The sequence below is a fragment of the Monodon monoceros genome, unplaced genomic scaffold (assembly GCF_005190385.1).
Source record: "Monodon monoceros isolate NGI ecotype Baffin Bay Population unplaced genomic scaffold, NGI_Narwhal_1 Super_Scaffold_22, whole genome shotgun sequence".
NCBI lineage: Eukaryota > Metazoa > Chordata > Mammalia > Artiodactyla > Monodontidae > Monodon > Monodon monoceros.
In genome coordinates this window covers 58,495,953-58,520,996 of record NW_021703779.1, presented here as the reverse complement: position 1 = coordinate 58,520,996, position 25,044 = coordinate 58,495,953, and the positions used below count along the sequence as shown (strand labels likewise).

The 25,044-nt window shown below is 37.0% G+C and overlaps 1 protein-coding gene and 1 pseudogene across 3 annotated transcripts in view; one reads left to right on the top strand and one right to left on the bottom strand.

Moving 5' to 3' along the window:
* EDA (ectodysplasin A) overlaps window positions 1-25,044 on the bottom strand; it is a 359,938-nt gene that overhangs the window by 15,562 nt on the left and 319,332 nt on the right. The window lies entirely within an intron of this gene.
* On the top strand, window positions 10,985-11,726 carry LOC114906619 (annotated as a pseudogene).

Genomic DNA, 25,044 nt, shown 5'->3' with positions numbered 1-25,044 from the left:
ACTGGCTAGTTGAGGAAAAATAAATTCCTGGAGGAAGTCTGACCTATATCTACAAGGGAAGTTTGACCTATATGTACAAGGGAAAAGAGGGAAAGGGAAGTTAAAAATTTTTCGTTAACTTTTATGAGATGGATGGACCTAGAGTCTGTCATACAGAGTGAAGTAAGTCAGAAAGAGGAAAACAAATACCATATGCTAACACATATGTATGGAGTCTAAACAAAAAATGGTTCTGATGAACCTAGGGGCAGGACAGGAATAAAGACGCAAACGTAGATAATGGACTTGAGGACACGGGGAGGGGAAAGGGTAATCTGGGATGAAGTGAGAGAGTGGCATGGACATATATACACTACCAAATGTAAAATAGCTAGCTAGTGGGAAGCAGCCGCATAGCACAGGGAGATCAGCTCGGTGCTTTGTGACCACCTAGAGGGGTGGGATAGGGAGGGTGGGAGGGAGACGCAGAGGGAGGGGACATGGGGATATATGTATACGTATAGCTGACTTACTTTGTTATACAGCAGAAACTAACACACCATTGTAAAGCAATTATACTGCAATAAAGATGTTAAAAAAATTTTGTTAACTTTTATTATTTTTATACCAGAAATACTACTCATTATACATACTTAAATGCATGCACACCTACATACATAGAAAAGGGGACCAAAAAGGAAAAAAATAGCTTAAAAAAACTACTCACAAATAACCACTATTAACATTTTCTGCATATCTAGAAATTTCCTATGCATATAAATATGTATTTTTACAAAATGTGATCAAATAAAAATGTTGTTTGATAACTTTCTTCTATGTCAATAGCTACATTTCTACATTATCATTTTAAATTTGGATACAACAGCATTATATAGGTAGCTCTTTATATTTTTTTCTAGTTCTTTCATGATTTCATTTTTCATATTTAAATCTTTAATTAATCTGGTATAGATCAGGTATACAGCGGGAGGCAAGGAGCTAACTAAAATTTTTATCTTTATTTTCCAAAATGGCCATGCCATGAAGAGTGCTGAGAATAACAGGGGCTCAAAGCCCTATCTTCCACTTCTTCTTGTGTCACAGAAGGGCTCCCAGGGAGCTTCCATCTATTCAGTGGACATTTGGCATATCCCTCAGAAAAAAATGAGGATGAAAAAATATGGACAAGATTATCCTTAAATTGTATCGCACTTCCCATAGGGGCTAGTGAGTACATCATCTCAGCAGTATAGGAGTTCTAGCTCCCTGGTATTTTCTCTCTAGAAGATGGAAAACCACCATGGCCAGTAAATAATTCTTATGAGTTTCAACATGGTCCTCTAAGCCCTGGTTCTATATCCGCCATTCTCATTTCTTTTGTTTGAGGCCATTGTGGTTTCCTGTCTTCTAGAGAGAAAATATCAGGGAGCTAGAACTATCCCATATTAGATATGAGCATCTTGACCAGAGCAAAAGCAGTAACATCTGCTGAGTTCTATAACATTTTAGATATATTGATTTATTTTCTCTATATGCTTCAGAACCTTTTTCGTACCTACTCAGGGCACTACCACTGTCACATGTCTGTTTCCGTGGTAACAGGCTACATTTTTCTATCATTCTAATACCCTCTATTTGTAATCATCATGCTTTCTGCAGGCAAACCCCACAAATACATCAGAGTGGGACAAACAGCTGTGCAGTCCTTGGGACTGCTTTTATAGTAGTAAATTTGAGATCTGACAGGTTTTGATCAATGTGGCCAGGCTGTTTGCTATCTGATATTAAGAAAAGGGGTCTTGTAATAGCATCAGGGCCATGGAAGCCAGCAGCAGTCCTAGCCTGAGTCTGGTCCTGACTCTGTCACAAACTGACAATAAGGCAAGTGGGCCATTTTCTTCTGATTCTTCATCTTCTAAATTAGGGAATACTTTGTACACTTTGTCTCTGTTCAAGCCTAGGGTTCTGATGAAGATAAATGACACCATAACTAAAGCTAACATTTATTGAATATATATGAGCCATGCACTTTGCTAGATGCTTTACATATCTCACTTAGGTCTTATAACAATCCGGCAAAGTAGTTATTATTATGCTTATTTTATAGATGAAGAGATGGATTAAATTGCACAAAGCCACACAGCCTGTAAATATTTTCAGGTAAGCTGAAACTTCAGAAAGATTCACGTTTTTCTAGATGTGTTTTGAAAATTAAAAAATAAATGTATATACTTCCAATTTCTGGCTTCACGTGTCAAGCGCTTGAAAGCCATCACTCCCACACTCACAATAAGAAAAAAGCTGAGCAAACTTAAAATCACTTCTTAGATCCATCAGAGAATTGAGGTCACAAGGCAAACTGCTGTTCTGTAAGATGGAGAGACAGACCGGTGGATATGGAGACTCATAGCAGACTGGGTGAAGAAGCCTGCAGCTGAAGCCAGTATCAGTAAGAAGACTTTAAAACTGTAATTGACAAATTGCTAGATGCTCAGTGTGGACTAGCTCAAGGGCTAAAAATCCCCAGTGGGCCCAGCCTTAGGGGGTTCTCCACACTTTCATGCATTTTACCTTCAAGAGCGCTACCAGGTTCCCACAGTGAAGATGGGAGAAAAATTCTCTTGTCCTTCTAGCAAGGGGAGAGGAAAAGCAGCCATTTTGAAATATATCCAGACCTCTCTATTCTCTTTAACAAGGCCTGCCCTCAAGGAAAACTTTTATCAGAGCCTAACTGACTGGGGTTTTACCAGAGCTGAACTGACCTGGGGGATAGGAAATACCCAACTCAGGCACACTAAAAGATTGAGAACTAATCAAAAGACTAGTGAATGCTTCCATTCTACCCACACTTTATCACAACATTAACAGCACTCCTGTATAATGAGATTACAGCTAAAAACACTGCCAGAGCTTTATTTACAATAGCCAGGACATGAAAGCAACCTAAGTGTCCATCAACAGATGAATGGATAAAGAAGAGGTGGCACATATATACAATGGAATATTACTCAGCCATAAAAAGAAACGAAATTGAGTTATTTGTAGTGAGGTGGATGGACCTAGAGTCTGTCATACAGAGTGAAGTAAGTCAGAAAGAGAAAAACAAATACCGTATGCTAACACATATATATGGAATCCAAAAAAAGAAAAAAAAAGGTTCTGAAGAACCTAGGGGCAGGACTGGAATAAAGACGCAAATGCAGAGAATGGACTTGAGGACACGGGGAGGGGTAAGGGTAAGTTGGGATGAAGTGAGAGAGTGGCATGGACATATATACACTAACAAATGTAAAACAGATAGCTAGTGGGAAGCAGCCGCATAGCACAGGGAGATTAGTTCAGTGATTTGTGACCACCTAGAGGGGTGGGATAGGGACGATGGGAGGGAGACGCAAGAGGGAGGAGACATGGGGACATACGTATATATATAGCTGATTCACTTTGTTATAAAGCAGAAACTAACACACCATTATAAAGCAATTATACTCCATTAAAGATGTTAAACAAACAAAAACAAACAAACAAAAACACTGCAAGTCTCAGACCCTACTTAAGAAGTTTCCAGGGACATCCAAAGACCACATGAAGAGACTAAGACAAGAACTATGGAGACAATTTTAGCCTCTGGCACCACAGCTACAGCAAACAGTAAACACAGCCTAACTCTTAGTCAGATGAGCATAAAACCTTACATTACTGGCCTACCTACCTCAGTTACTTTTACCCAGTATATCATGTCTAGTTTTCAGCCAAAAATTACAAGGCATATTAAAAGGCTAGAAATACAGCCTGGAGAGATAAACCAAGCATCAGAACCAGACTCAGAAATGAAAGAGGAGATATTATAGCTGATACCTCAGAAGTACAAAGGATCTTAAAAGACTACAATTACGTGCCAACAATTTGGACAACCTAGAAGAAATGAATGAATTCCTAGAAATGTACAATGTATTAAGACTGAATAATGATAAAATAGAAAATCTGAACAGACTGATTACTAGAAGGAAATTAAATCAGTAATCAAAAACCTCCCAACAAACAAAAGTCCAGGAACAGAAGGCTTAACTGGTGAATTCTACCAAACATTCAAAGATAATTGAATTAATAACTATCCTTTTCAAACTCTTCCAAAAATTTGAAGAGGAAGGAACTCTCCCAAACTCATTTTACGAGGCAAGCATTACCCTGATATCCAAGTCACATGAGGATGCCATAGAAAAAAAAAATACAAGACAATATTCCTTATGAACATAGATGCAAAAGTCCTCAACAAAATAATAGGAAACCAGTCAACAATACATTAAAAAGATCATACACACTATGATCAAGTGAGAATTATTCCAGGAATGCGAGGATGATTCAACATTTGCAAGTCAGTCAATGTGATATGCCACATTACCAAAATGAGCGATAAAAACCATATGATCATCTCAATAGATGAAGAAAAACATTTTGACAAAATTCAACATCCATTCATGATAAAACTCTCAAAAAGTGTGTTACCTCAACTTAATAAAGGCCATATTAGCTGACAAGTTAGCTGACAAGTCCACAGCTAACTTCATACTCAATGGTGAAAAGCTGGAAGCTTTTCCTCTAAAATCAGGAAAAAGACAAGGATGCCCACTCTTGCTACTTTTATTCAACACAGTATTGGAAGTCCTAGCCACAGTAATTAGGCAAAATAAATAAATAAATAAAAGGCATCCAAATTGGAAAGGAAGAAGCAGCACTATCACTATTTGTACATGATATGATATTATATATAGAAAACCCTGAAGACTCCATCAAAAAACTCTTAGAGCTAATAAAGTTGCGGGATACAAAAATCAATACACAAAAACCACTTCTGTTTCTATACATTAATAATGAACTATCAGAAAGAGAAATTTAGAAAACAATTCCATTTAAAATTGCACTAAAAAGAATAAAATACCTAAAAATAAGTTAAAACAAGGAGGTGGTGACTCACTCAGAAGGCTCAGATGGTGGTTAGCATTTTTCAGCAATAAAGTATTTTTTCATTTAAAAAACCCAAGGAGGGCTTCCCTGGTGGCGCAGTGGTTGAGAGTCCGCCTGCCGATGCAGGGTACGCGGGTTCGTGCCCTGGCCCGGGAGGATCCCACGTGCCGCAGAGCGGCTAGGCCCGTGAGCCATGGCCGCTGGGGCTGTGCATCTGGAGCCTGTGCTCCACAGCGGGAAAGGCCGCAACAGTGAGAAGGCCGCATACCGCAAAAATAAACAAACAAACCCAAGGAGGTGAAAGACCTATATATTGAAAACTAAAAGACATTAATGAAAGAAAATGAAGACACAAATAAATGGAAAGATATTCCATGCTCATGGATTGGAAGAATTAATATTGTTAAAATGTCCATACTGCCCAAAGAAATATAAGATTCAGTGCAATCCTTATCACAATTTCAATGGCATTTTTTCCACAGAAATAGGACAAGCAACCTCAAACTTTGTATGGAACCATAAAAGACTTCAAATAGCCAAAGCAATGTTGAGAAAGAAGAAAAAAGCTGGAGGCATCATACTCCCTGATTTCAAACTATATTGCAAAATTATAGTAATTAAAACAGTATGGCATTGCATAACAATGGACACATAGCTCAATGGAACAGAATAGAGAGCCTAGAAATAAACCCACACATATGTGGTCAATTAGTTTATGACAATTGAGCCAAGAATATGCAATGGGAAAAGGATAGTCTCTTCAATAAATAGTGTTGGTATAATTGAACAATCACATGCAAAAGAATGAAACCAGAGCACTATCTTACATCATACACAAAAATTAATTCAAAATGGATTAAAGACTTGAAAGCCTGAAACCATAAAACTCCTAGAAGAAAACATAGGTAGTAAGCTACTTGACATAAGTCTTGGTGACAATTTTTTGAATCTGACACCAAAAGAAAATGAAACAAAAGCAAAAATAAACAAGTGGGACTACATCAAACTAAAAAGATGCTACATAGCAAAGGAAACCATCAACAAAATGAAAAGGCAGCCTATTGAATGGGAGAAAATATTTTCAAGTCATATATTTGATAAGGGCTAACAACCAAAATATATGAAGAACTCATCCAACTCAATGGCAAAAGACCCAAACAACCCAATTTAAAAATGGGCAGGACATCTGAATAGACATTTTTTCCCAAAGACATCCAGATGGCCAAGCAGTGCATGAAAAGATGCTTTACATCATTTATCATCAGGGAAATGCAAATCAAAACCACAATGAAATACCACCTCACACTTGTTAGAATGGCTATTATCAAAAAGACAAGAAATAACAGGTGTTGGCGAGGATGTGGAGAAAAGGGAACATTTGTGCACTGTTGATGGGAATATAAATTGGTGCAGCCACTATGGAAAAGAGTATGGAGGTCCCTCAAGAGATTAAAAATAGAACTACCAATTAATCCAGCTATTCCACTCCTGGCTATTTATCTGAAGAAAAAGAAAACACTAACCCATATATATATATATATATATATATATATATATATATATATATATATATACACACACACACACACACCCATGTTCATTGGAGCATTACTGATGATAGCCGAGATGTGGAAACAACCTAAATGTCCATCAACAGATGAATGGATAAAGAAGATGTGGTATAACATACACAATGGAATATTACTCAGCCATAAAAAAGAATGGAATCTTGTCAGTTGCAACAACATAGCTGGACCTTGAGGGCATTATTCTAAGTGAAATAAGTCAGACAGAGAAAGTCAAATGCCATATGTATGATCTCTCTTATATGCAGAATTTAAAAAGGTAGATAGATAAACAAACAAACAAACCAAGCTCATAGATACAGAGAACAGACTGGTGGCTGCCAGAGGTGAGGGTTGGGGGGGTAGGAGAAATGGGTGAACTTTTTTTAAGTTTAAATACATTGAATTAAAAGATAAAAAGTTGGCTATCAAAAAAAAACCCAACGCAATATAAAATAATGCCTTTGATGGTAAAGAATTAGTGAGCTTGAAGATGTCAATAGAAACTTTATACATGAAATGCAAAGATAAAAAAAAAGAATGAAAAAGATGGAACAGAATGTCCAAAGATTGTGGTACAATTACAAATGAGGTTATATACACGTAAGGGGAATACCAGAAGAAGAAAGAGAGGAAGGAACAAAGGAAATACCTGAAGTAATATCAAATAAGAGTTTTCTAAAAGTAATGACAGACACCAAACTTCAGATCCAGGAAGCTCAGAGAATATCAAGTAGGACAAATACCAAAAAGTTGACCCCTAGGCATATCATATTCAAACTGCAGAAAATCAAAGACAAAGAGACAATCTTTAAAGAAGCTAGAGGGGGGTAAAAGGATAAAAATTACATTGGTTTCTCTTCAGAAAACATTCAAGCAAGAAGAGTGTGCAGTGAAATATTTGAAGTGTTAAAAGAAAAAAAACACCAAGCTAGGATTCTGTATCCAGCAAAATTATTCTTCAAAAACGAAGTTGAAATAAAGACTTTCTCAGACAAACAAAAATTGATTGAATTTGTTGCCAGAAGACCTGCCTTATAAGAAATGTTAAAAGAAGTTCTTCAGAAAAGGAAAATGATATAGGTCAGAAACTTGGATCTACATAAAGGAAGAGCATTAGAGAAGGAATTCATGAAAGTAAAATCAAATCTTTTATTTTACTTATTCTTAATTGATTTAATAGATAATAGTTTACTTAAAATAATAATAGCAAAGATGTATTCAGTGATGATAGCTTATGGATAAGTAAAACAAATGACAGCAATGCTATAAGGGATAGGGGGAGGAATTGGGAATACTCTGCTATAAGGTACTTGCACTACCTCTGAAGTGGTATAATGTTATTTGAAAGCAAACTTGAATAAGTCATAAATGTGTATTTCAAACTCTAGGGCAACCACTAAAATTTTTTTAAAGTATAATTGATATGAGAGGAAAGAAAATGGAATCATATAAAACGCTTGATTAAAACCAGAGAAGGCAGAAAGAGTGGAAGACAGAAAAAGAAACAAAGAAATGGACAATGAATAGAAAACAGTTACAAATATAGTAGATATTAATCCAACTATATCAATAATCACTTTAAATGTGAATGGTATAAATACACCAATTAAAAGACAGAAACTGCCAGAGTGGATAAAAAAGCAATAACCAACTATATGTTATCTGTAAGAAACATACTTTAAATACAAAGATAAAGGTAGATTAAAAGTAAAGGGATGGTGAAAGATATACCATGCTAACAGTAATCAAAAGCAAGCTAATTTCAGACAAAGCTGACTTCAGAGGAAGGAAAATGATCAGGAAGGAAGAGAGGCATTATATAGTGATAGAGGTGTCAATTCTCCAAGACATAAGATCCTTTAATGTGTATGTGGCTAACAACAGAGTGTCACAAAATTGAGGCAAAATCTGATGAACCCACTATTATAGAGACTTCAACATCCCTCAATCAGTAATTGAAATATCCAGCAGGCATAAAATCAGTAAGGATATATTGAGCTGAATAGCACCATCAATCAACTAGATCTAATTGACATTTATAAAATACTTCATCCAACAATAGCAGGATATACAGTCTTCTCAAGTTCACACGGAACATTCACTAAGATAAACATTATGTGTCATAAAACATACCTTAGCAAATTTAAAAGCATAGGTATCATACAAACTATATACTCACATTACAATGGAATTAAAATAGAAATCAATAACAGAAAGTAGCTGGAAAATCATATATATTTTGGAAAAGATATATGGAAAAAGATATGGAAAAAGATCTAAATGATTTTGGAAAATATTTAATCTAAGCTTCCACTTCAGGAAACTAGAAAAAGAAGAGCAAATTAAATTCAGAGTAAGCCCAAGAGAAGAAACGATTAGAATCAGAGCAAATATAATTGAAATTGAAAACAGGAAAGCAATAGAAAAAAAAAATCAATGAAACGAAAAGCTGGTTCTTTGAAAAGATGAATAAAATTGATAAACCCTTACCCAGGCTAACCAAGAAAGGGAATGAGAAGACACAGATTACTAATATCAGAAATAAAAGAAGGGCCATTACTACTGATCTCATGTACATTAAAAGGATAATAAAATAATATTATGAACAAAACAAATCTGCCCACAAATTTGACAACTTAGATGAAATTGGCTAATTATTTGAAAGATACAATCTATCAAAACCCATATAAGAAGAAATATATAATCTGTATATATAATATGTAAAGGATAACTTGTTTATATATTAAAGAAATTGACTATATAATCTGAATAGGCCTATATATATTAAAGAAATTGAATCAACAGTTAATAACCTTCTAAAATAGAAAGTACCAGGCCCAGATGGTTTCACTGGTGAATTTTACCAAACATTTAGGGAAGAAATTGTACCAATTCTCTACAACCTCTTGCAGAAAACAGAAGCAGATGGAACATTTCCTCACTCATTCCATGAAACTAGCAGTACCCTAATGCCAAAGCCAAAGACATTATAAGAAAGGAAAACTACAGACCAACATCTCATTGAAAATAGTTGCAAAAACCCTCAACAAAATATTAGCAAGTGAAATTCAACAACGTTAAAAGAATTATACAGCACGACCAAGCGGAATTTATTCCTGGTGCACAAGGCTGATTCAATATTCAAAAATAAACTTAATCCATCATAGAGCAACAGGCTTAAGAAGCAAAATCATATGATTGTATCAATAGATGCAGAAAAATCATTTGACAGAATCCAAGATCCATTCATGATAATAGCTCTCATCAAATTAGGAATAGAGGGGAAATTCATCAACTTGATAAAAAAATCTACAAAAATATCTATAGTTAATATCATACTTATGCTGAGAAACTAGATGACTTCGCCCTAAGACTGAGAACAAGGCAAGGATGTCCTCTCTCATCACTCTAATTCAACATCACACTGGAGCTCCTAGCTAATGCAATAAGGTAAGACAAGAAAAGAAAAGGCATACAGATTGGGAAGAAAGAAATAAAACTGTCTTTGTTTGCAGATGACATGATTTTCTATGTAAAAAATATCAGAGTGTTGGCCAAAAAGCTCCTGGAACTAATAAGCAAATATAATAGGGCTGTGAGATACAAGCCCAATATACAAAAGTCAATTATTCTCCTATACTAACAATGAACAACTGGAATTTGAAATAAAAAAAAACACTTTAGCACCAAAAAAAGGAGAAATATTTATGCATAAATCAAACAGAATATGTACAAGATCTATATGAGGAAAACTCTGATGAAAGAAATAAAAGCCTAAATAAATAGAATGATATTCTGTGTTCATGGATAGGAAGACTCAGTATTGTTAAATGTCATTTCTTTTTAACTTGATCTATAGACTCAATGTAACCCCAAGTAAAACTCCCAGCAAGTTATTTTGTGGATACAAAAACCTCTGATTCTATATTTTATATGGAAAGGAAAAAGACTCACAATATTCAACACAATATTGAAGAATAAGAACAAAGTTGGAGGGCTAAAACTACCTGATTCAAAATTTAGCATAAAGCTATGGTAACCAAGATAGTGTGGTATTGGTGGAATAATAGACATATAGATTAATGGACCAGAATAGAGAGCCCAGAAATAGACCCAAACAAATATAGTCAACTGATTTTTGACAAAGGAACAAAGGCAATCCAATGGAGAAAAAATAGTTTTTTCGACAAATGGTGCTGGAACAAGTGGACATGCCCATGCAAAAAAGAATCTAGACACTGTCCTTATAACTTCACAAAAATAAACTCAAAATGGATCACAGAACTAAATGTAAAATAGAAAACTCTAAAATTCCTAGAAGGCCCCTGGGCTCCCAGCATCTGGGCAGGTGGACCCCGGCTCTTCACAATCAGCCTCCGGCCAGGGCTTGCCCTGTGCTCTGGTCCCTTGCCCCGTAGGCCCCCAGCTCCTGGGGCTGCTGCTGTGGCCTGCACGCCTCCGTTGGTGACAGACCCATGGAGGAAAGAGGGGAACTCAGCCTGACTGGCGCCAAACAGAACACCAGAGTGTGGCTGGTGGAGGTTCCTAAATATTTGTCACGGCAATGGGCTAAAGGTCCTGGAAGAGGTGAAGTTGGGAAACTGTGGATTGCCAAAAATCAAGGAAGGATGGAGGTGTCATTTACTTTGAATGAAGCTCTTGCAAATATTCATGATATTGGCGGAAAATCAGCTTCAGGCAGTGCTCCTAGAGTACATATATTTGCCTTGCAAAGTGTTGGGGGACAGGCATTAACAGTGTCTAATAAGAGCTCATCGGATAAGCTTTCACTGGAAGGAATAGTGGTACAAAGAGTTGAATGCTGACCCACTGCCAGTGAAAAGTACATGAGATTAAAGAGATTACAAATAGAAGAATCTTCCAAACCTGTAAGGCTATTACAGCAACTGAACAAAGCTGTGACAACCAATTACAAACCTGTTGTTAATCATCAGTACAATATTGAATATGAAAGGAAAAAGAAGATGGAAAACGAGCTCGAGCTGATAACACATTTTAGACATGCTGTTTTCAGCTTTTGAGAAACATCAATATTATAATCTTAAGGACTTGGTGGACATCACAAAACAGGCTGTGTCGTACCTGAAGGAAATCTTAAAAGAAATTGGTATTCAAAATGTAAAAGGGCTCCACAAAAACACATGGGAGCTGAAGCCAGAGTACAGACATTATCAAGGAGGAGAAAAGAAGGATTAAGCACATTCAAAGCCTGCCTGCTAACAGAACAACTAAAGTGTGATGAGCTAAGCAAATGGCCTTGATACGTGAATCCTTGAGCACCATCTGTTACAGGGGGAAAATGAATGGTACTTTAGTTTCTCTAGGTAAATTTTTAAAACAATAATTCTTTTTCTTTTTAACAGTTGAAATGAAATTTTATTATTTTTTAAATTTAATTTTATTTATTTTTTTATACAGCAGGTTCTTATTAGTCATCCATTTTATACACCTCAGTGTATACACGTCAAACCCAATCTCCCAATTCATCAACTGCCACCCTCACCCCATGCTGCTTTCCCCCCTTGGGGTCCATATGTTTTTCCTCTACTACTGTGTCTCAATTTCTCCTCTGGAAACCAGTTCATCTGTACCATTTTCTAGGTTCCACATATATGCGTTAATATACGATATTTGTTTTTCTCTTTCTGACTTACTTCACTCTGTATGAGAGTCTCTAGATGCATCCACGTCTCTACAAATGACCCAATTTCGTTCCTTTTTATGGCTGAGTAATATTCCATTGTATATATGTACCACATCTTCTTTATCCATTCATCTGTCGATGGGCATTTAGGCTGCTTCCATGACCTGCCTATTGTAAATAGTGCTGCAATGAACACTGGGGTGCATGTGCCTTTTTGAATTACGGCTTTCTCTGGGTATATGCCCAGTAGTGGGATTGCTGGGGTGTATGGTAGTTCTATTATTAGTTTTTTAAGGAACCTCCATACTGTTCTCCATTGTGGCTGTATCAATTTACATTCCCACCAACAGTGCAAGAGGGTTCCCTTTTCTCCACACCCTCTGCAGCATTTGTTCTTTGTAGATTTTCTGATGATGCCCATTCTAACTGGTGTGAGGTGATACCTCATTGTAGTTTTGATTTGCATTTCTCTAATAATTAGTGATGTTGAGCAGCTTTTCATGTGCTTCTTGGCCATCTGTATGTCTTCTTTGGAGAAATGTCTATTTAGGTCTTCTGCCCATTTTTGGATTGGGTTGTTTCTTTTTTTAATATTGAGCTGCATGAGCTGATTATATATCCTGGAGATTAAATCCTTTGTCCAATGATTCATTTGCAAATATTTTCTCCGATTCTGAGAGTTGTCTTTTCATCTTGTTTATGGTTTCCTTTGCTGTGCAAAAGCTTTTAAGTTTCATTAGCTCCCATTTGTTTATTTTTGTTTTTACTTCCATTACTCTAGGAGATGGATCAAAAAATATCTTGCTGTGATTTATGTCAAAGAGTGTTCTTCCTATGTTTTCCTCTAAGAGTTTTATAGTGCCCGGACTTACATTTAAGTCTCTAATCCATTTTGAGTTTATTTTTGTGTATGATGTTAGGGAGTGTTCTAATTTCATTCTTTTACATGTAGCTGTCCAGTTTTCCCAGCACCACTTATTGAAGAGACTGTCTTTTCTCCATTGTATATCCTTGCCTCCTTTGTCATAGATTAGTTGACCACAGGTGCGTGGGTTTATCTCTGGGCTTTCTATCTTGTTCCATTGATCTATATTTCTGTTTTTGTGCCAGTACCATATTGTCTTGATTGCTGTAGTTTTGTAGTATGGTCTGAAGCCAGGGAGTCTGATTCCTCCAGCTCCGTTATTTTCCCTCAAGACTGCTTTGGCTATTTGGGGTCTTCTGTTTCCCCATACAAATTTTAAGATTTTTTGTTCTAGTTCCGTAAAAACTGCCATTGGTAATTTGATAGGGATTGCATTGAATCTGTAGATTGCTCTGGGTAGTATAGTCATTTTCACAATATTTATTCTTCCAGTAGAGAAACATGGTATATCTCTCCATCTGTTTGTATCACCTTTAATTTCTTTCATCAGTGTGTTATAGTTTTCTGCATACAGGTCTTTTGTCTCCCTAGATAGGTTTATTCCTAGGTATTTTATTTTTTTTTATTGCAATGGTAAATGGGAGGGTTTCCTTAATTTCTCTTTCAGATTTTTCATCATTAGTGTATAGGAATGCAAGAGATTTCTGTGCATTAATTTTGTATCCTGCAACTTTATCAAATTCATTGATTACCTCTAGTAGTTTTCTGGTGGCATCTTTAGGATTCTCTATGTATAGTATCATGTCATCTGCAAACAGCGACAGTTTTACTTCTTCTTTTCCAGTTTGTATTCCTTTCCTTTCTTTCTCTTCTCTGATTGCCGTGGATAGGACTTCCAAAACTATGTTGAATAATAGTGGTGAGAGTTGATGTCCTTGTCTTGTTCCTGATCTTAGAGGAAATGCTTTCAGTTTTTCACCATTGAGAATGATGTTTGCTGTGGGTTTGTCATATATGGCCTTTATTATGTTGAGGTAGGTTCCCTCTATGCCCACTTTCTGGAGAGTTTTTATCATAAATGGGTGTTGAATTTTGTCAAAAGCTTTTTCTGCATCTATTGAGATGATCATATGGTTTTTCTCCTTCAGTTTGTTAATATGGTGTATCACACTGATTGATTTGCATATATTGAAGAATCCTTGCATCTCTGGGATAAATCCCACTTGATCATGGTGTATGATCCTTTTAATGTGTTGTTGGTTTCTGTTTGCCAGTATTTTGTTGAGGATTTTTGTATCTATATTCATCAGTGATATTGGTCTGTAGTTTTCTTTTTTTGTAGTATCTTTGTCTGCTTTTGGTATCAGTGTGATGGTGGTCTCACAGAATGAGTTTGGGAGTTTTCCTTCCTCTGCAAATTTTTGGAAGAGTTTGAGAAGGATGGGTGTTAGCTCTTCTCTAAATGTTTTTTTTTCTTAATAGATTTATTTATTTTTATTTATTTATTTTTACCTGCGTTGGGTCTTCATTTCTGCTTGCGGGCTTTCTCTAGTTGAGGCAAGCGGGAGCTGCTCTTCACTGTAGTGTGCGGGCTTCTCATTGGGGGCTTCCCTGGTGCTGCAGTGGTTGAGAGTCCGCCTGCCGATGCAGGGGACACGGGTTCGTGCCCCGGTCCGGGAAGATCCCACATGCCGCGGAGCGACTAGGCCCGTGAACCATGGCTGCTGAGCCTGTGTGTCCGAAGCCTTTGCTCCACAATGGGAGAGGCTACAACAGTGAGAGGCCCGAGTACCGCAAAAAAGAAAAAAAAAAAAATTAGGAAATGTTTTCTAAATGAGGACTCCCTGTCCTTTTTCTCTCTGAGCAATTGAGGTAATACAGATTCAAAGTGAATGGCATAGCAGGAAAAAAGTAGTCAACTACAGAAACTCTCAAAAGGAATTAAAAAGCCAAAGTTCCTTATTCTGAAACAAAACAACAAAAAACCTCCTAGAAAATAACATATGAAAAAAATCTGCCTGACCTTGGGTTTGGCCGTAGATTTTCAGGTAGAGCTCCCAAAGCACAATCCATGAAAGAAAAAAATTGTTAAACCTGGACTTCATTAAAATTAAACACTTCTGCTCTGAGAAAGATACTGTTAAGTTAATGAAAACACAAGCCACAGACTGGGAGAGATTATTTGCAAAACACATATCTGGTAAAGGACTGGTATCCAGTATATAAAAAGAAGACTTAAAACTCAACAATCAGAAAACAAATAATCCAATTAAGAAATGGGCAAAAGATTGAAACAGACACCTCACCAAAGAAGATATATAGATTACAAATAAGCATATGATGCTCAACATCATATGTCATTAGGGAAATGCAAATTAAGCATGAGCTAGCACTACACACCTACTAGAATTGCTAAAATCCAAAATACTGACAATACTAATTGCTGGCAAGGATGCAGGGCAACAGGAACTCTCATTCATTGTGGGTGGGAATGCAAAATAGTATAGGCACATTGAAAGAAAGTTTGGCAGTTTCTTACAAAGCTAAAAATAGTCTTACCATACAATCCAGTAATCATACTCCTAGGTTTGCCCAAATTTGTTGAAAACTTATATTCAAATAAAAACCTGCATATGAATGTTTATAGCAGCTTTATTCATGATTGCCAAAAATGGGAAGCAATTAAAATATCATTCAATAGGTGAATGGATAGGGGCTTCCCTGGTGGTGCAGTGGCTGAGACTCTGCCTGCCAATGCAGGGGACACGGGTTCGAGCCCTGGTCTGGGAGGATCTCACGTCGTGGAGCAACTAGGCCCATGAGCCACAGCTACTAAGCATGCGCGTCTGGAGCCTGTGCTCCGCAACGGGGGGCCGCGACAGTGAGAGGCCCGCGCACCGCGATGAAGAGTGGCCCACGCTCGCCACAACTGGAGAAAGCCCTTGCACAGAAACAAAGACCCAACACAGCCAAAAATAAATAAATAAATTTAATAAAGAGAAAAAAAAATAGGTGAATGGATAAACAAACTGTGGTCCATCATACGATGGAATATTATTCAGCAGTCAAAACAAATAAGCTATCAAACCACACAAAGACATGGAGGAACTTTAAATGCATATTGCTAAGTAAAAGAGGCCAGTCTGTGAAGGCTACATACTGCATGATTCCAACTGTGTGACATTCTGGAAAAGGCAAAACTGTGGAGACAGTAAAAAGATAAGTGGCTGCAAAGGGTTGGGGGAGAGAGAGTATATGGGGACTATTTCTGCTCAATTTTTCTATAAACCTAAAACTGCTCTAAAACATAGTCTGTTAACTATGAAAATAAATTTATAAAACATCCACTAGTTTAAAAGCAACACCGAACTGCATATAGTTCAACATAGACATCTAAGCCCTGGCTCTATATCCACTATGCCCCCTCCCTACCCTCTTCCATACACCTCTTGCCTCTGTACCTTCCTTCATGCCATACCCTCTGCCTGAAGTGCCCTTCTTCAGTTCATCTTTTTCTCAGTGCCTACTCATTCTTTAAGACTCAGCTCAGGCCACAATTCCTTTGTGTTCCCCTAATAAACTATTGCACCCATCAAATTACAATTTTCTGATTATGTGATTGTTCAATTTACTAAATTTTTAACTCCTTGAGGGCAAGGGCTATGCCTTATTCATCTCTGTATCTCCAGCACGTAAAGCATATCTTTTATAGTAAGTGCTCAGTACAATGTGTGTTAAATGAATAAATGAACAACTGAAGCAAGTGGACAAAGATTCTTCTGACTCCAAGTTCATTGTACTTTCTACTGAATCATAGTCATGCTAAGAATACCAATAACAGCATCAAAAATTGCCAGTCAATTTACAGAGTTGTTTTGCAGACTAAATAAGTGAAAGTGATGTGCTCATAGTAGGTACTCAATAAACGTTAATTTAATTTGTTCTTTGGTTATATAGGTAGTAGGCTCCCCACTTTCATGCTTCCCTCCCTTTATATAGAGAGCTACACCAGAGAACTGGACATGGCCAAGATTTCTTCAGTGATAAGCAATAAGGAGGAAAGTAAGGACAATGGCTGGCAGATGAGGATTGGTAATTTTTATTAAGAAAAAAAAAAAGAAAAACAACCTTCAACATACTCTGTATCTTCAAATCTTATAACCTTAAGAGTTTACTTCATGTTCTATCTCACGCCATAAGAATTGTAAACAGAGAGAATGCACAGATACATGTGGCAAGTTCAATACATTTGAAGAAGATGGAAGCCATTAGCTTCAAAGAAGAGTGAGAATTTTGAATGAGCACCACATGGAATGCCCATGTTCAGAGCCCAGATTACAGTTCCAACATCTGCTCTAAGCACGACAAAAAGCCAAGAAAAGGTAGGGCTGTGCAAATTGATTCCCACCCCACCCCATCACATCCCAGTCTCTAAAGTATTTCCGATGTGAGAAGGCTTGCATTCTTCATCCAAGGATTTCCTCTCTAGCCTTTGCAGCAGAGGCTCATGCTTGAGGCCTCAGGCTCCACAAAGCAATTGACTCCATGAGTTAAGTTATGATCAGCTGTGAAACTTTTCTGGCTCAGTTCTGGTTTGGTTTGGGAAAGACTCAAAAATATTGTCAAGAATATCAAAATATTACTGTGGTTCAGGCAACACTAAAACAGTCACACTAACTGCTGACATTTTAGACGCCTAATGGTCTCTCAAAGTTCCATGAAGTATAGATTCCTTCATGTCACCAGAGATGTTCCCAAAGTGACAAACGTATGTTTTTGGTAAAGAAATATTTTGCGACATCAAGTCTTTGTCACTCTCATGGTTAGGATGAAAACGCCAGGCCTAAGAGCAGCAGTCTGTGAGGAGGATTGTAAAGATAAATGGAATGGATCGTGTCGTCTAGTGCAGTGTTTTTACACTACGTCCCAGACAGTACCAGAGTCCTGTGTGATATTAACAGATGTCCTCAGGAAAAGGATGCTTTGATCAAAAAGAGTTTGGGAAAAAATAGGGTTAAGGAACAATAAACAGATTTCTTCACTGAAGACTTCTCAAATCTTTTAATACACGAACGAGAAATGTGACTCTCCAGAGTGGAATATGAAATGCAGCATTTCCCAAACCTATTTGGCACAGAGAACATTTTTCGAAAAAGACCTATCTATCTCTTGTTGAATTAATGTTCTGGATTATACTGTTTGGTAAATACTAAAATTGTGGAAAGAGCTTGAGCTTTGTTATTCTTTCAGAACTGGGCTGGAATTCTAGTTCTAACATTCAATGCCTGTGTGATCTTGGGCAAGTTACTTCACTTCTTTGAATTTTTTCATTTATGAAAATTGGGACAATTATATCTACCTCAAAAGAAATGTCAGGAGGATTAAGTGAGATAATGCACAGTACTTAGCACAATGCCTGGAATGTATAGGTACTCAAGAAATAGCAGCTATAATCATCACATTCATTTCTCATCACATTATCAAGCCACATCTGTGCCTGACAGGCGTACCAAACAGCTTCAAAATAGGTTGGGCCTGAGGACACAAATGGCTATATTTCTGACTGCTTTGGGAACTGAGTGTAAGAAGAGAACTGGACTAGTTGCCTGGAGATATAGCTCCATGAGTTATTTGCTGTCTAACATTGGGCAAAGCACTTCACCTGTTTGCATTTCTCTCTCCTTCTGCCAAATATAGGAATGGACTAGGTGACCTCTTACTCTAAAATCCTGTGAACCTCAGCTCTAAAATGCTGTATAAGAGTTTTATAAATTTATTGTTGAAGAAATCTGTGATACAGGTTAAATCCAATTATAAAGTATGGTCCTGTATAACAAAGCTATTTTTATGATCCAGCAGATGGCTGGCAGAAACAGTGCTTTGCCGATCTGGTTACAATGAACTCTGTATAGTGAATAATTCTAACAATTGCTTTCTCTGATCCTTGACCCCATAATCGTCACGCTCTAACATTGCTCTAATCAACTAAAGAACTTGATTATGTGTTGTTTTCTTTGTAGACACAGAGAAGGGAGCTGAGTTAAGCTAAGCTATAGAATTTCTAGCTGAGACGTTTATGTCCAATTTCATTATTTTAGAGCCGAGGAAACAGGACAGGAGAGGTTAAGTAACTTGTCAGGGGTCACACAGCCAGTAAGTAGCAGAGCTTTGAATGGGTGTTTGAACTAAATGATTCATCATCTAAGAACTTAGACATATCACTGCAAACTCTCATTCAGACCATATATAAAAATGTTAAATAAAACCAGAAATAGCTATTATAGAAACTCTACTGTTTATGCTTCCCAACCAAGTAAGATGTGTGCTTGTCATTACCCTTTATCCCTGCATTCAAGCCCTCTTCATAGGATGGCCCCTCTAATTGCATGGTGCATGGTGACACAACTTAAAGCATGATAACCTTTGCTGCAGAGCTTCAATTAAAGTTTTTTTTAATGTCTAAATACATTACACCCTTAGTTACCTTTAGATACATGCACAGTTCCTTCCACAAAGGCCTCTATTAGTCAAATATGTCTTTTTCATTTTGAAACCACATGGCTGCAAAAAAATTTTTAAACTAGGTTAACAGAGAAATCTTACTATGAATAGCAAAGGTTAGCCTCCAGGCTCTTGCTTTTCTCTACTTATATACTCTCTCATGAGTATATTTATTTCCAGGGCTTCAACACTTATGGAGAATCATACTTCCTAAATCACAGCCCATGTCTCCAACTACCATTGTGACATTGCCTCTTGAACACATTCCTGTTTCTTGGAACTCACATGCTTCAGATTGAACTCATCTTCTAAGTTAGTGGTTCTCAAATCTGGCTGTACATTGAAATCACCTGGGAAACTTCAAAAACTCTCAATGTCTGGACCCCACCCCTAGAGATTCTGATGCAACTGGTTTGGAGCTGGACACGGACATGAGCATTTTTAAAAGCGCCTGGGGTGATTCTAATGTGTGGCCAAGCTTGAGAATCAGTGCTCTAGGTAAAGCCTTGAGTGCCATTTCCTTCATTTCTGTTAATGGTAGCACCATTCTCCTCTTCACTTGGGCTTGAAATCTGGGGCATTCAACCTTCAGCTCTGGGGATAAATGAGATAGAAACAGAATCAAATTTTTGAAAGTGTGAGGTGCTAAGAAAATGCAAGAAATTGTTGTATGCAGTATGCACATGAATCATATGGATTGCTTTAGCAGTTGAGATGTGTTAACTCATTAAACATGTTAAAGGTTATACTGACAATTTATCATCCTAACCTTTTCGTTGGGCAAAGCAGAGGAATGAGAGAGAATCTGATCTGGTGGCATGACATAAATCATCAGAGCTATCCTATCCTCCTGTGGGCAGGTCAACCTCATCAATGGGCCCAGATGGCTGGTGCCATGTGCTATCCCCAGAAGTAATTTTGTCAGCCTTGCTAAGGGTGGGCGGGTGGTCCTCTGGTTCCCTTTCACTGGGGAGGAGTGCAGCCATGACAGCTGACCAGCCAAACCACACATAGCAGTTACATTGAGAACCACACGTATGCAACATGGCTCTTGACTGTGTCCCAGAATAGTCTGAGATGGCTAGATGCTGTCCTGCTGTGCATATACTGTCCCTTTAATCAGAGACAAGGCTCAACCTGAGTCACATTGGATTCTTCTTATAACAGGACAAACTGGGAACTTCCAATGCTCAGTTTGTGTACACTCTCTGGTCATTTACATTAGTACCTGCCCTAGGATGGAAGTGCTGCTCAATACTTTAATTTAGGAAGAGCCAATTCAATTTTATTTTTTTCCCAAAAAGGGTATACCTATCTGGCTTCACCTGAGGTTATCCTTCAACATGGAAAATGTGAGCTTGCTTTTCTATTTTCAGTATTGCCACCCCAATTGTGCATGCCATGTTCTACACATTGTATTCTGCAGAACTTTATTCCAGGAAATACATTTTCCTTTGCAGGGATATTGGATACATTATTGTAAGCCACAGAATTGCATTCAAGCTCCAGCTCCACCACTTACTAAGTGCTGTAATGACACAGAGAAAATTGCTTCATCCCTCTGAGTGTACCCTCATTTGTAAAATGGAGATACTACTACTTACCTTAGAGAGTTTTAAGGATTATAAAAGATAATATAAATAACATGTACAAGACATTCTTTAGGCACACAATAAATATAAGTTCGTTGCACAATTTCATAAGCATATAAATTTAATTCATCCCCAAACCAAGAAAACAGAAAGCTCAAATAACCAAGACTTTAATCTAAAAAAATTAGTGTTCAGAGTGAAAATCCTAAGGCACAGCAACATTATGAAATGGTCTTGAAGGATTCAGCTTCCTGTAGAAAGTTCTTTTCTTTTCAGTTAATTCTTTCAATTATATTCAACTCATAAATGTTGTTTGAACACAAGATGTTTAACACTATATTTGTACTACATGAAACAGACAATATAAGACCTGGCCACCTTGGTGATCTCTCAAATTTGTCTTATCTTTTCAATCAACTATCTTGGGTTTTCTATCTATAGAATCATATCTGTAAAAATAATGATAGCTTGTATAATTGCTCAATAGTTAACACTTCTTATTTCAGTTTCTTGCCTCATTGCATTGGCTACCACTTCAAGAATAATGTTGAAGGGAATTCCCTGGCGGTCCAGTGGTTAGGATTCCATGCTTCTACTGCAGGGCGCCTGGGTTCAATCCCTAGTTGGGGAACTAAGATTCCAAAGCTGTGCGGTGTGGCCAAATACATAAATAAATTAATTTTAAAAAGAGAATTAAAAAAAAGAATAATTTGAACATCAGCAGCTATAATGAGCATCTTTGATTTGATTTGATTTTGGCAGGGAAGTCTCTAATATATTTGCCAGTAAGTACTATGCTATTTCTTATAAAGCACAAGAAATTCTTTATCATATTAAATAATACCCCTTTATTTTATTTTATTCCTAGTTTACTAAGAATTATCAGAAAATGGTGTTAAATTTTTATCAAATCTATCTGAACTGATCATATAACATATCCTTTGAGCCAATGATGTAATGTGATATTAAGAGATTTCCTATTATTGAACCATCTTTGCCTTCCTAAGACAAACCCTACTTGGTCATGACATGTTATACTTTAAATATTTTGCAGGGTTTGATTTGGCAGTAGTTTATTTAGGATTTTTTTTATGTGAGACAACTTTAGTTTTCTTTTTGGTGCTGCTTTTTGGAAGGGTTTGTTATCAAGGTTATACCAATTTCATTAACTGTATTGAGAAGTATTCCTTCTCTTTGTTTACTTTGCAGGTTTATAGAGCAAGGGAAGTATCAGTGCTATAATATCTTGATTTGGGCCTAACTCCTTTTATTCCCTAGGATGTCATTGGGTGGTTTTTCTCCGTGGTGGAAAAAAATGTACAATAGCTTTCATTTAAAACATTTACAGCTACTCCTCGTTTGTAGCACTTGCTGAAGGGACAACTGATATATAGTCTCAGTTTTTTTGTAACAGTTTACCCAACACACTAACTTAGGAAAAAGTCTATTGATCTCTTCTTACCTGTTTTCTGTGTATTTTCATTTCAGGTACCAATGTCATTGCCTTTAGAGGGAAAGATGAGAGATATGTGGAAGGAGGAAGGAGATGGATTGGCTCAAGGAGCATGAGAAATGAAGTCTGGGAGGTTTTCTCTGGGAAGCTTTGCTTTATGGTAGAGATGAGCTTAAATTGATCTTTGGAGGAGGGCTAGTTGCCAGCCAAGATGACTAATTGAGGAGTTGGAGAAATAAATATAATTTCAGTATGTATCACCATCAATTCATATTTGCAGAATAATTGGCACGCCTTCACTTTTTAACACACAACTGTAACTGAAACACACTTTTTTTTGGAAAGGATTCTATTCTTATTTTTTTTAAAAAAACATCTTTATTGGAGTATAGTTGCTTTACAATGGTGTGTTACTTTCTGTTTTATAACAAAGTGAATCATTTATACATATACATATATCCCCATATCTCTCACGTCTTGCATCTCCCTCCCTCCCACTTTCCCTATTCCACTCCTCTAGGTGATCACAAACCACCGAGCTGATCTCCCTGTGCTATGCAGCTGCTTCCCACTAGCTATCTATTTTACATTTGGTAGTGTATATATGTCCATGCCACTCTCTCACTTTGTCCCAGCTTTCCCTTCCCCCACCCATATCCATAAGTCCATTCTCTAGTAGGTCTGCATCTTTATTTCCATCTTGCCCCTAGGTTCTTCATAACCATTTTCTTCCTTCTTTTTTTTAGATTCCATATATATGTGTCAGCATATGGTATTTGCTTTTCTCTTTCTGACTTACTTCACTCTGTATGACAGACTCTAGGTCCATCCACCTCACTACAAATAACTCAATTTCGTTTCCTTTTATGGCTGAGTAATATTCCATTCCATACATGTGCCACATCTTCTTTATCCATTCATCTGTTGATGGACAATTAGGTTGCTTCCACGTCCTGGCTATTGTAAATAGAGCTGCCATGAACATTTTGGTACATGACTATTTTTGAATTATGATTTTCTCTGGGTATATGTCCAGTAGTGGGATTGCTGGGGAGTATGGTAGTTCTATTTTTAGTTTTTTAAGGAAACTCCCTACTGTTCTCCATAGTGGCTATATCAATTTACATTCCCACCAACAGTGCAAGAGTGTTCCCTTTTCTCCACACCCTCTCCAGCATTTACTGTTTGTAGATTTTTTGATTATGGTCATTCTGACCAATGTGAGATGATATCTCATGGTAGTTTTGATTTGCATTTCTCTAATGGTTAATGATATTGAGCATTCTTTCATGTGCTTCCTGGCAAGCTGTATATTTTCTTTGGAGAAACGTCTATTTAGGTCTTCTGCCCGTTTTTGGATTGGGTTGTTTGTTTTTTTGATATTGAGCTGCATGAGCTGCTTATAAATTTGGGAGATTAATCCTTTGTCAGCTGCTTCATTTGCAAATATTTTCTTCCATTCAGAAGGTTGTCTTTTCGTCTTCTTTATGGTTTCCTTTGCTGTGCAAAAGCTTTTAAGTTTCATTAGGTCCCATTTGTTTATTTTTGTTTTTATTTCCATTTCTCTAGAAGGTGGGTCAAAAAGGATCTTGCTGTGATTTCTGTCAGAGTGTTCTGCCTATGTTTTTCTCTAAGAGTTTGATAGTGTCTGGCCTTATATTTAGGTCTTTAATCCATTCTGAGTTTATTTTTGTGTATGGTGTTAGGGAGTTTCATGATTTCATTCTTTTACACGTAGCTGTCCAGTTTTCCCAGCACCACGTATTGAAGTGGCTGTCTTTTCTCCACTGTATATTCCTGCATCCTTTATCAAAGACAAGGTGACCATACGTGCATTGGTTTATCTCTGAGCTTTCTATTCTGTTCCATTGATCTATATTTTGATTTTTGTACCATACTGTCTTGATAACTGTAGCTTTGTAGTATAGTCTGAAGTCAGGAAGCCTGATTCCTACAGCTCCGTTTTTCTTTCTGAACATTGCTTTGGCTATTCGGGGTCTTTTGTGTTTCCATACAAGTTGTGAGATTTTCTAGTTGTACTTCTGTGAAACATGCCAGTGGTAGTCTGATAGGGATTGCATTGAATCTGTAGATTGCTTTGGGTAGTAGAGTCATTTTCACAATGTTGATTCTTCCAATCCAAGAAAATGGTATATCTCTCCATCTATATGTATCATCTTTAATTTCTTTAATCAGTGTGTTATAATTTTCTGCATACAGGTCTTTTGTCTCCTTAGGTAGGTTTATTCCTAGGTATTTTATTCTTTTTGTTGCAATGGTAAATGGGAGTGTTTCCTTTAATTCGCTTTCAGATTTTTCATCATTAGTGCATAGGAATGCAAGAGATTTCTGTGCATTACTTTTGTATCCTGCTACTTAACGAAATTCATTGATTAGCTCTAGTAGTTTTCTGGTGGCATCTTTAGGATTCTCTATGAATATTATCATGTCATCTGCAA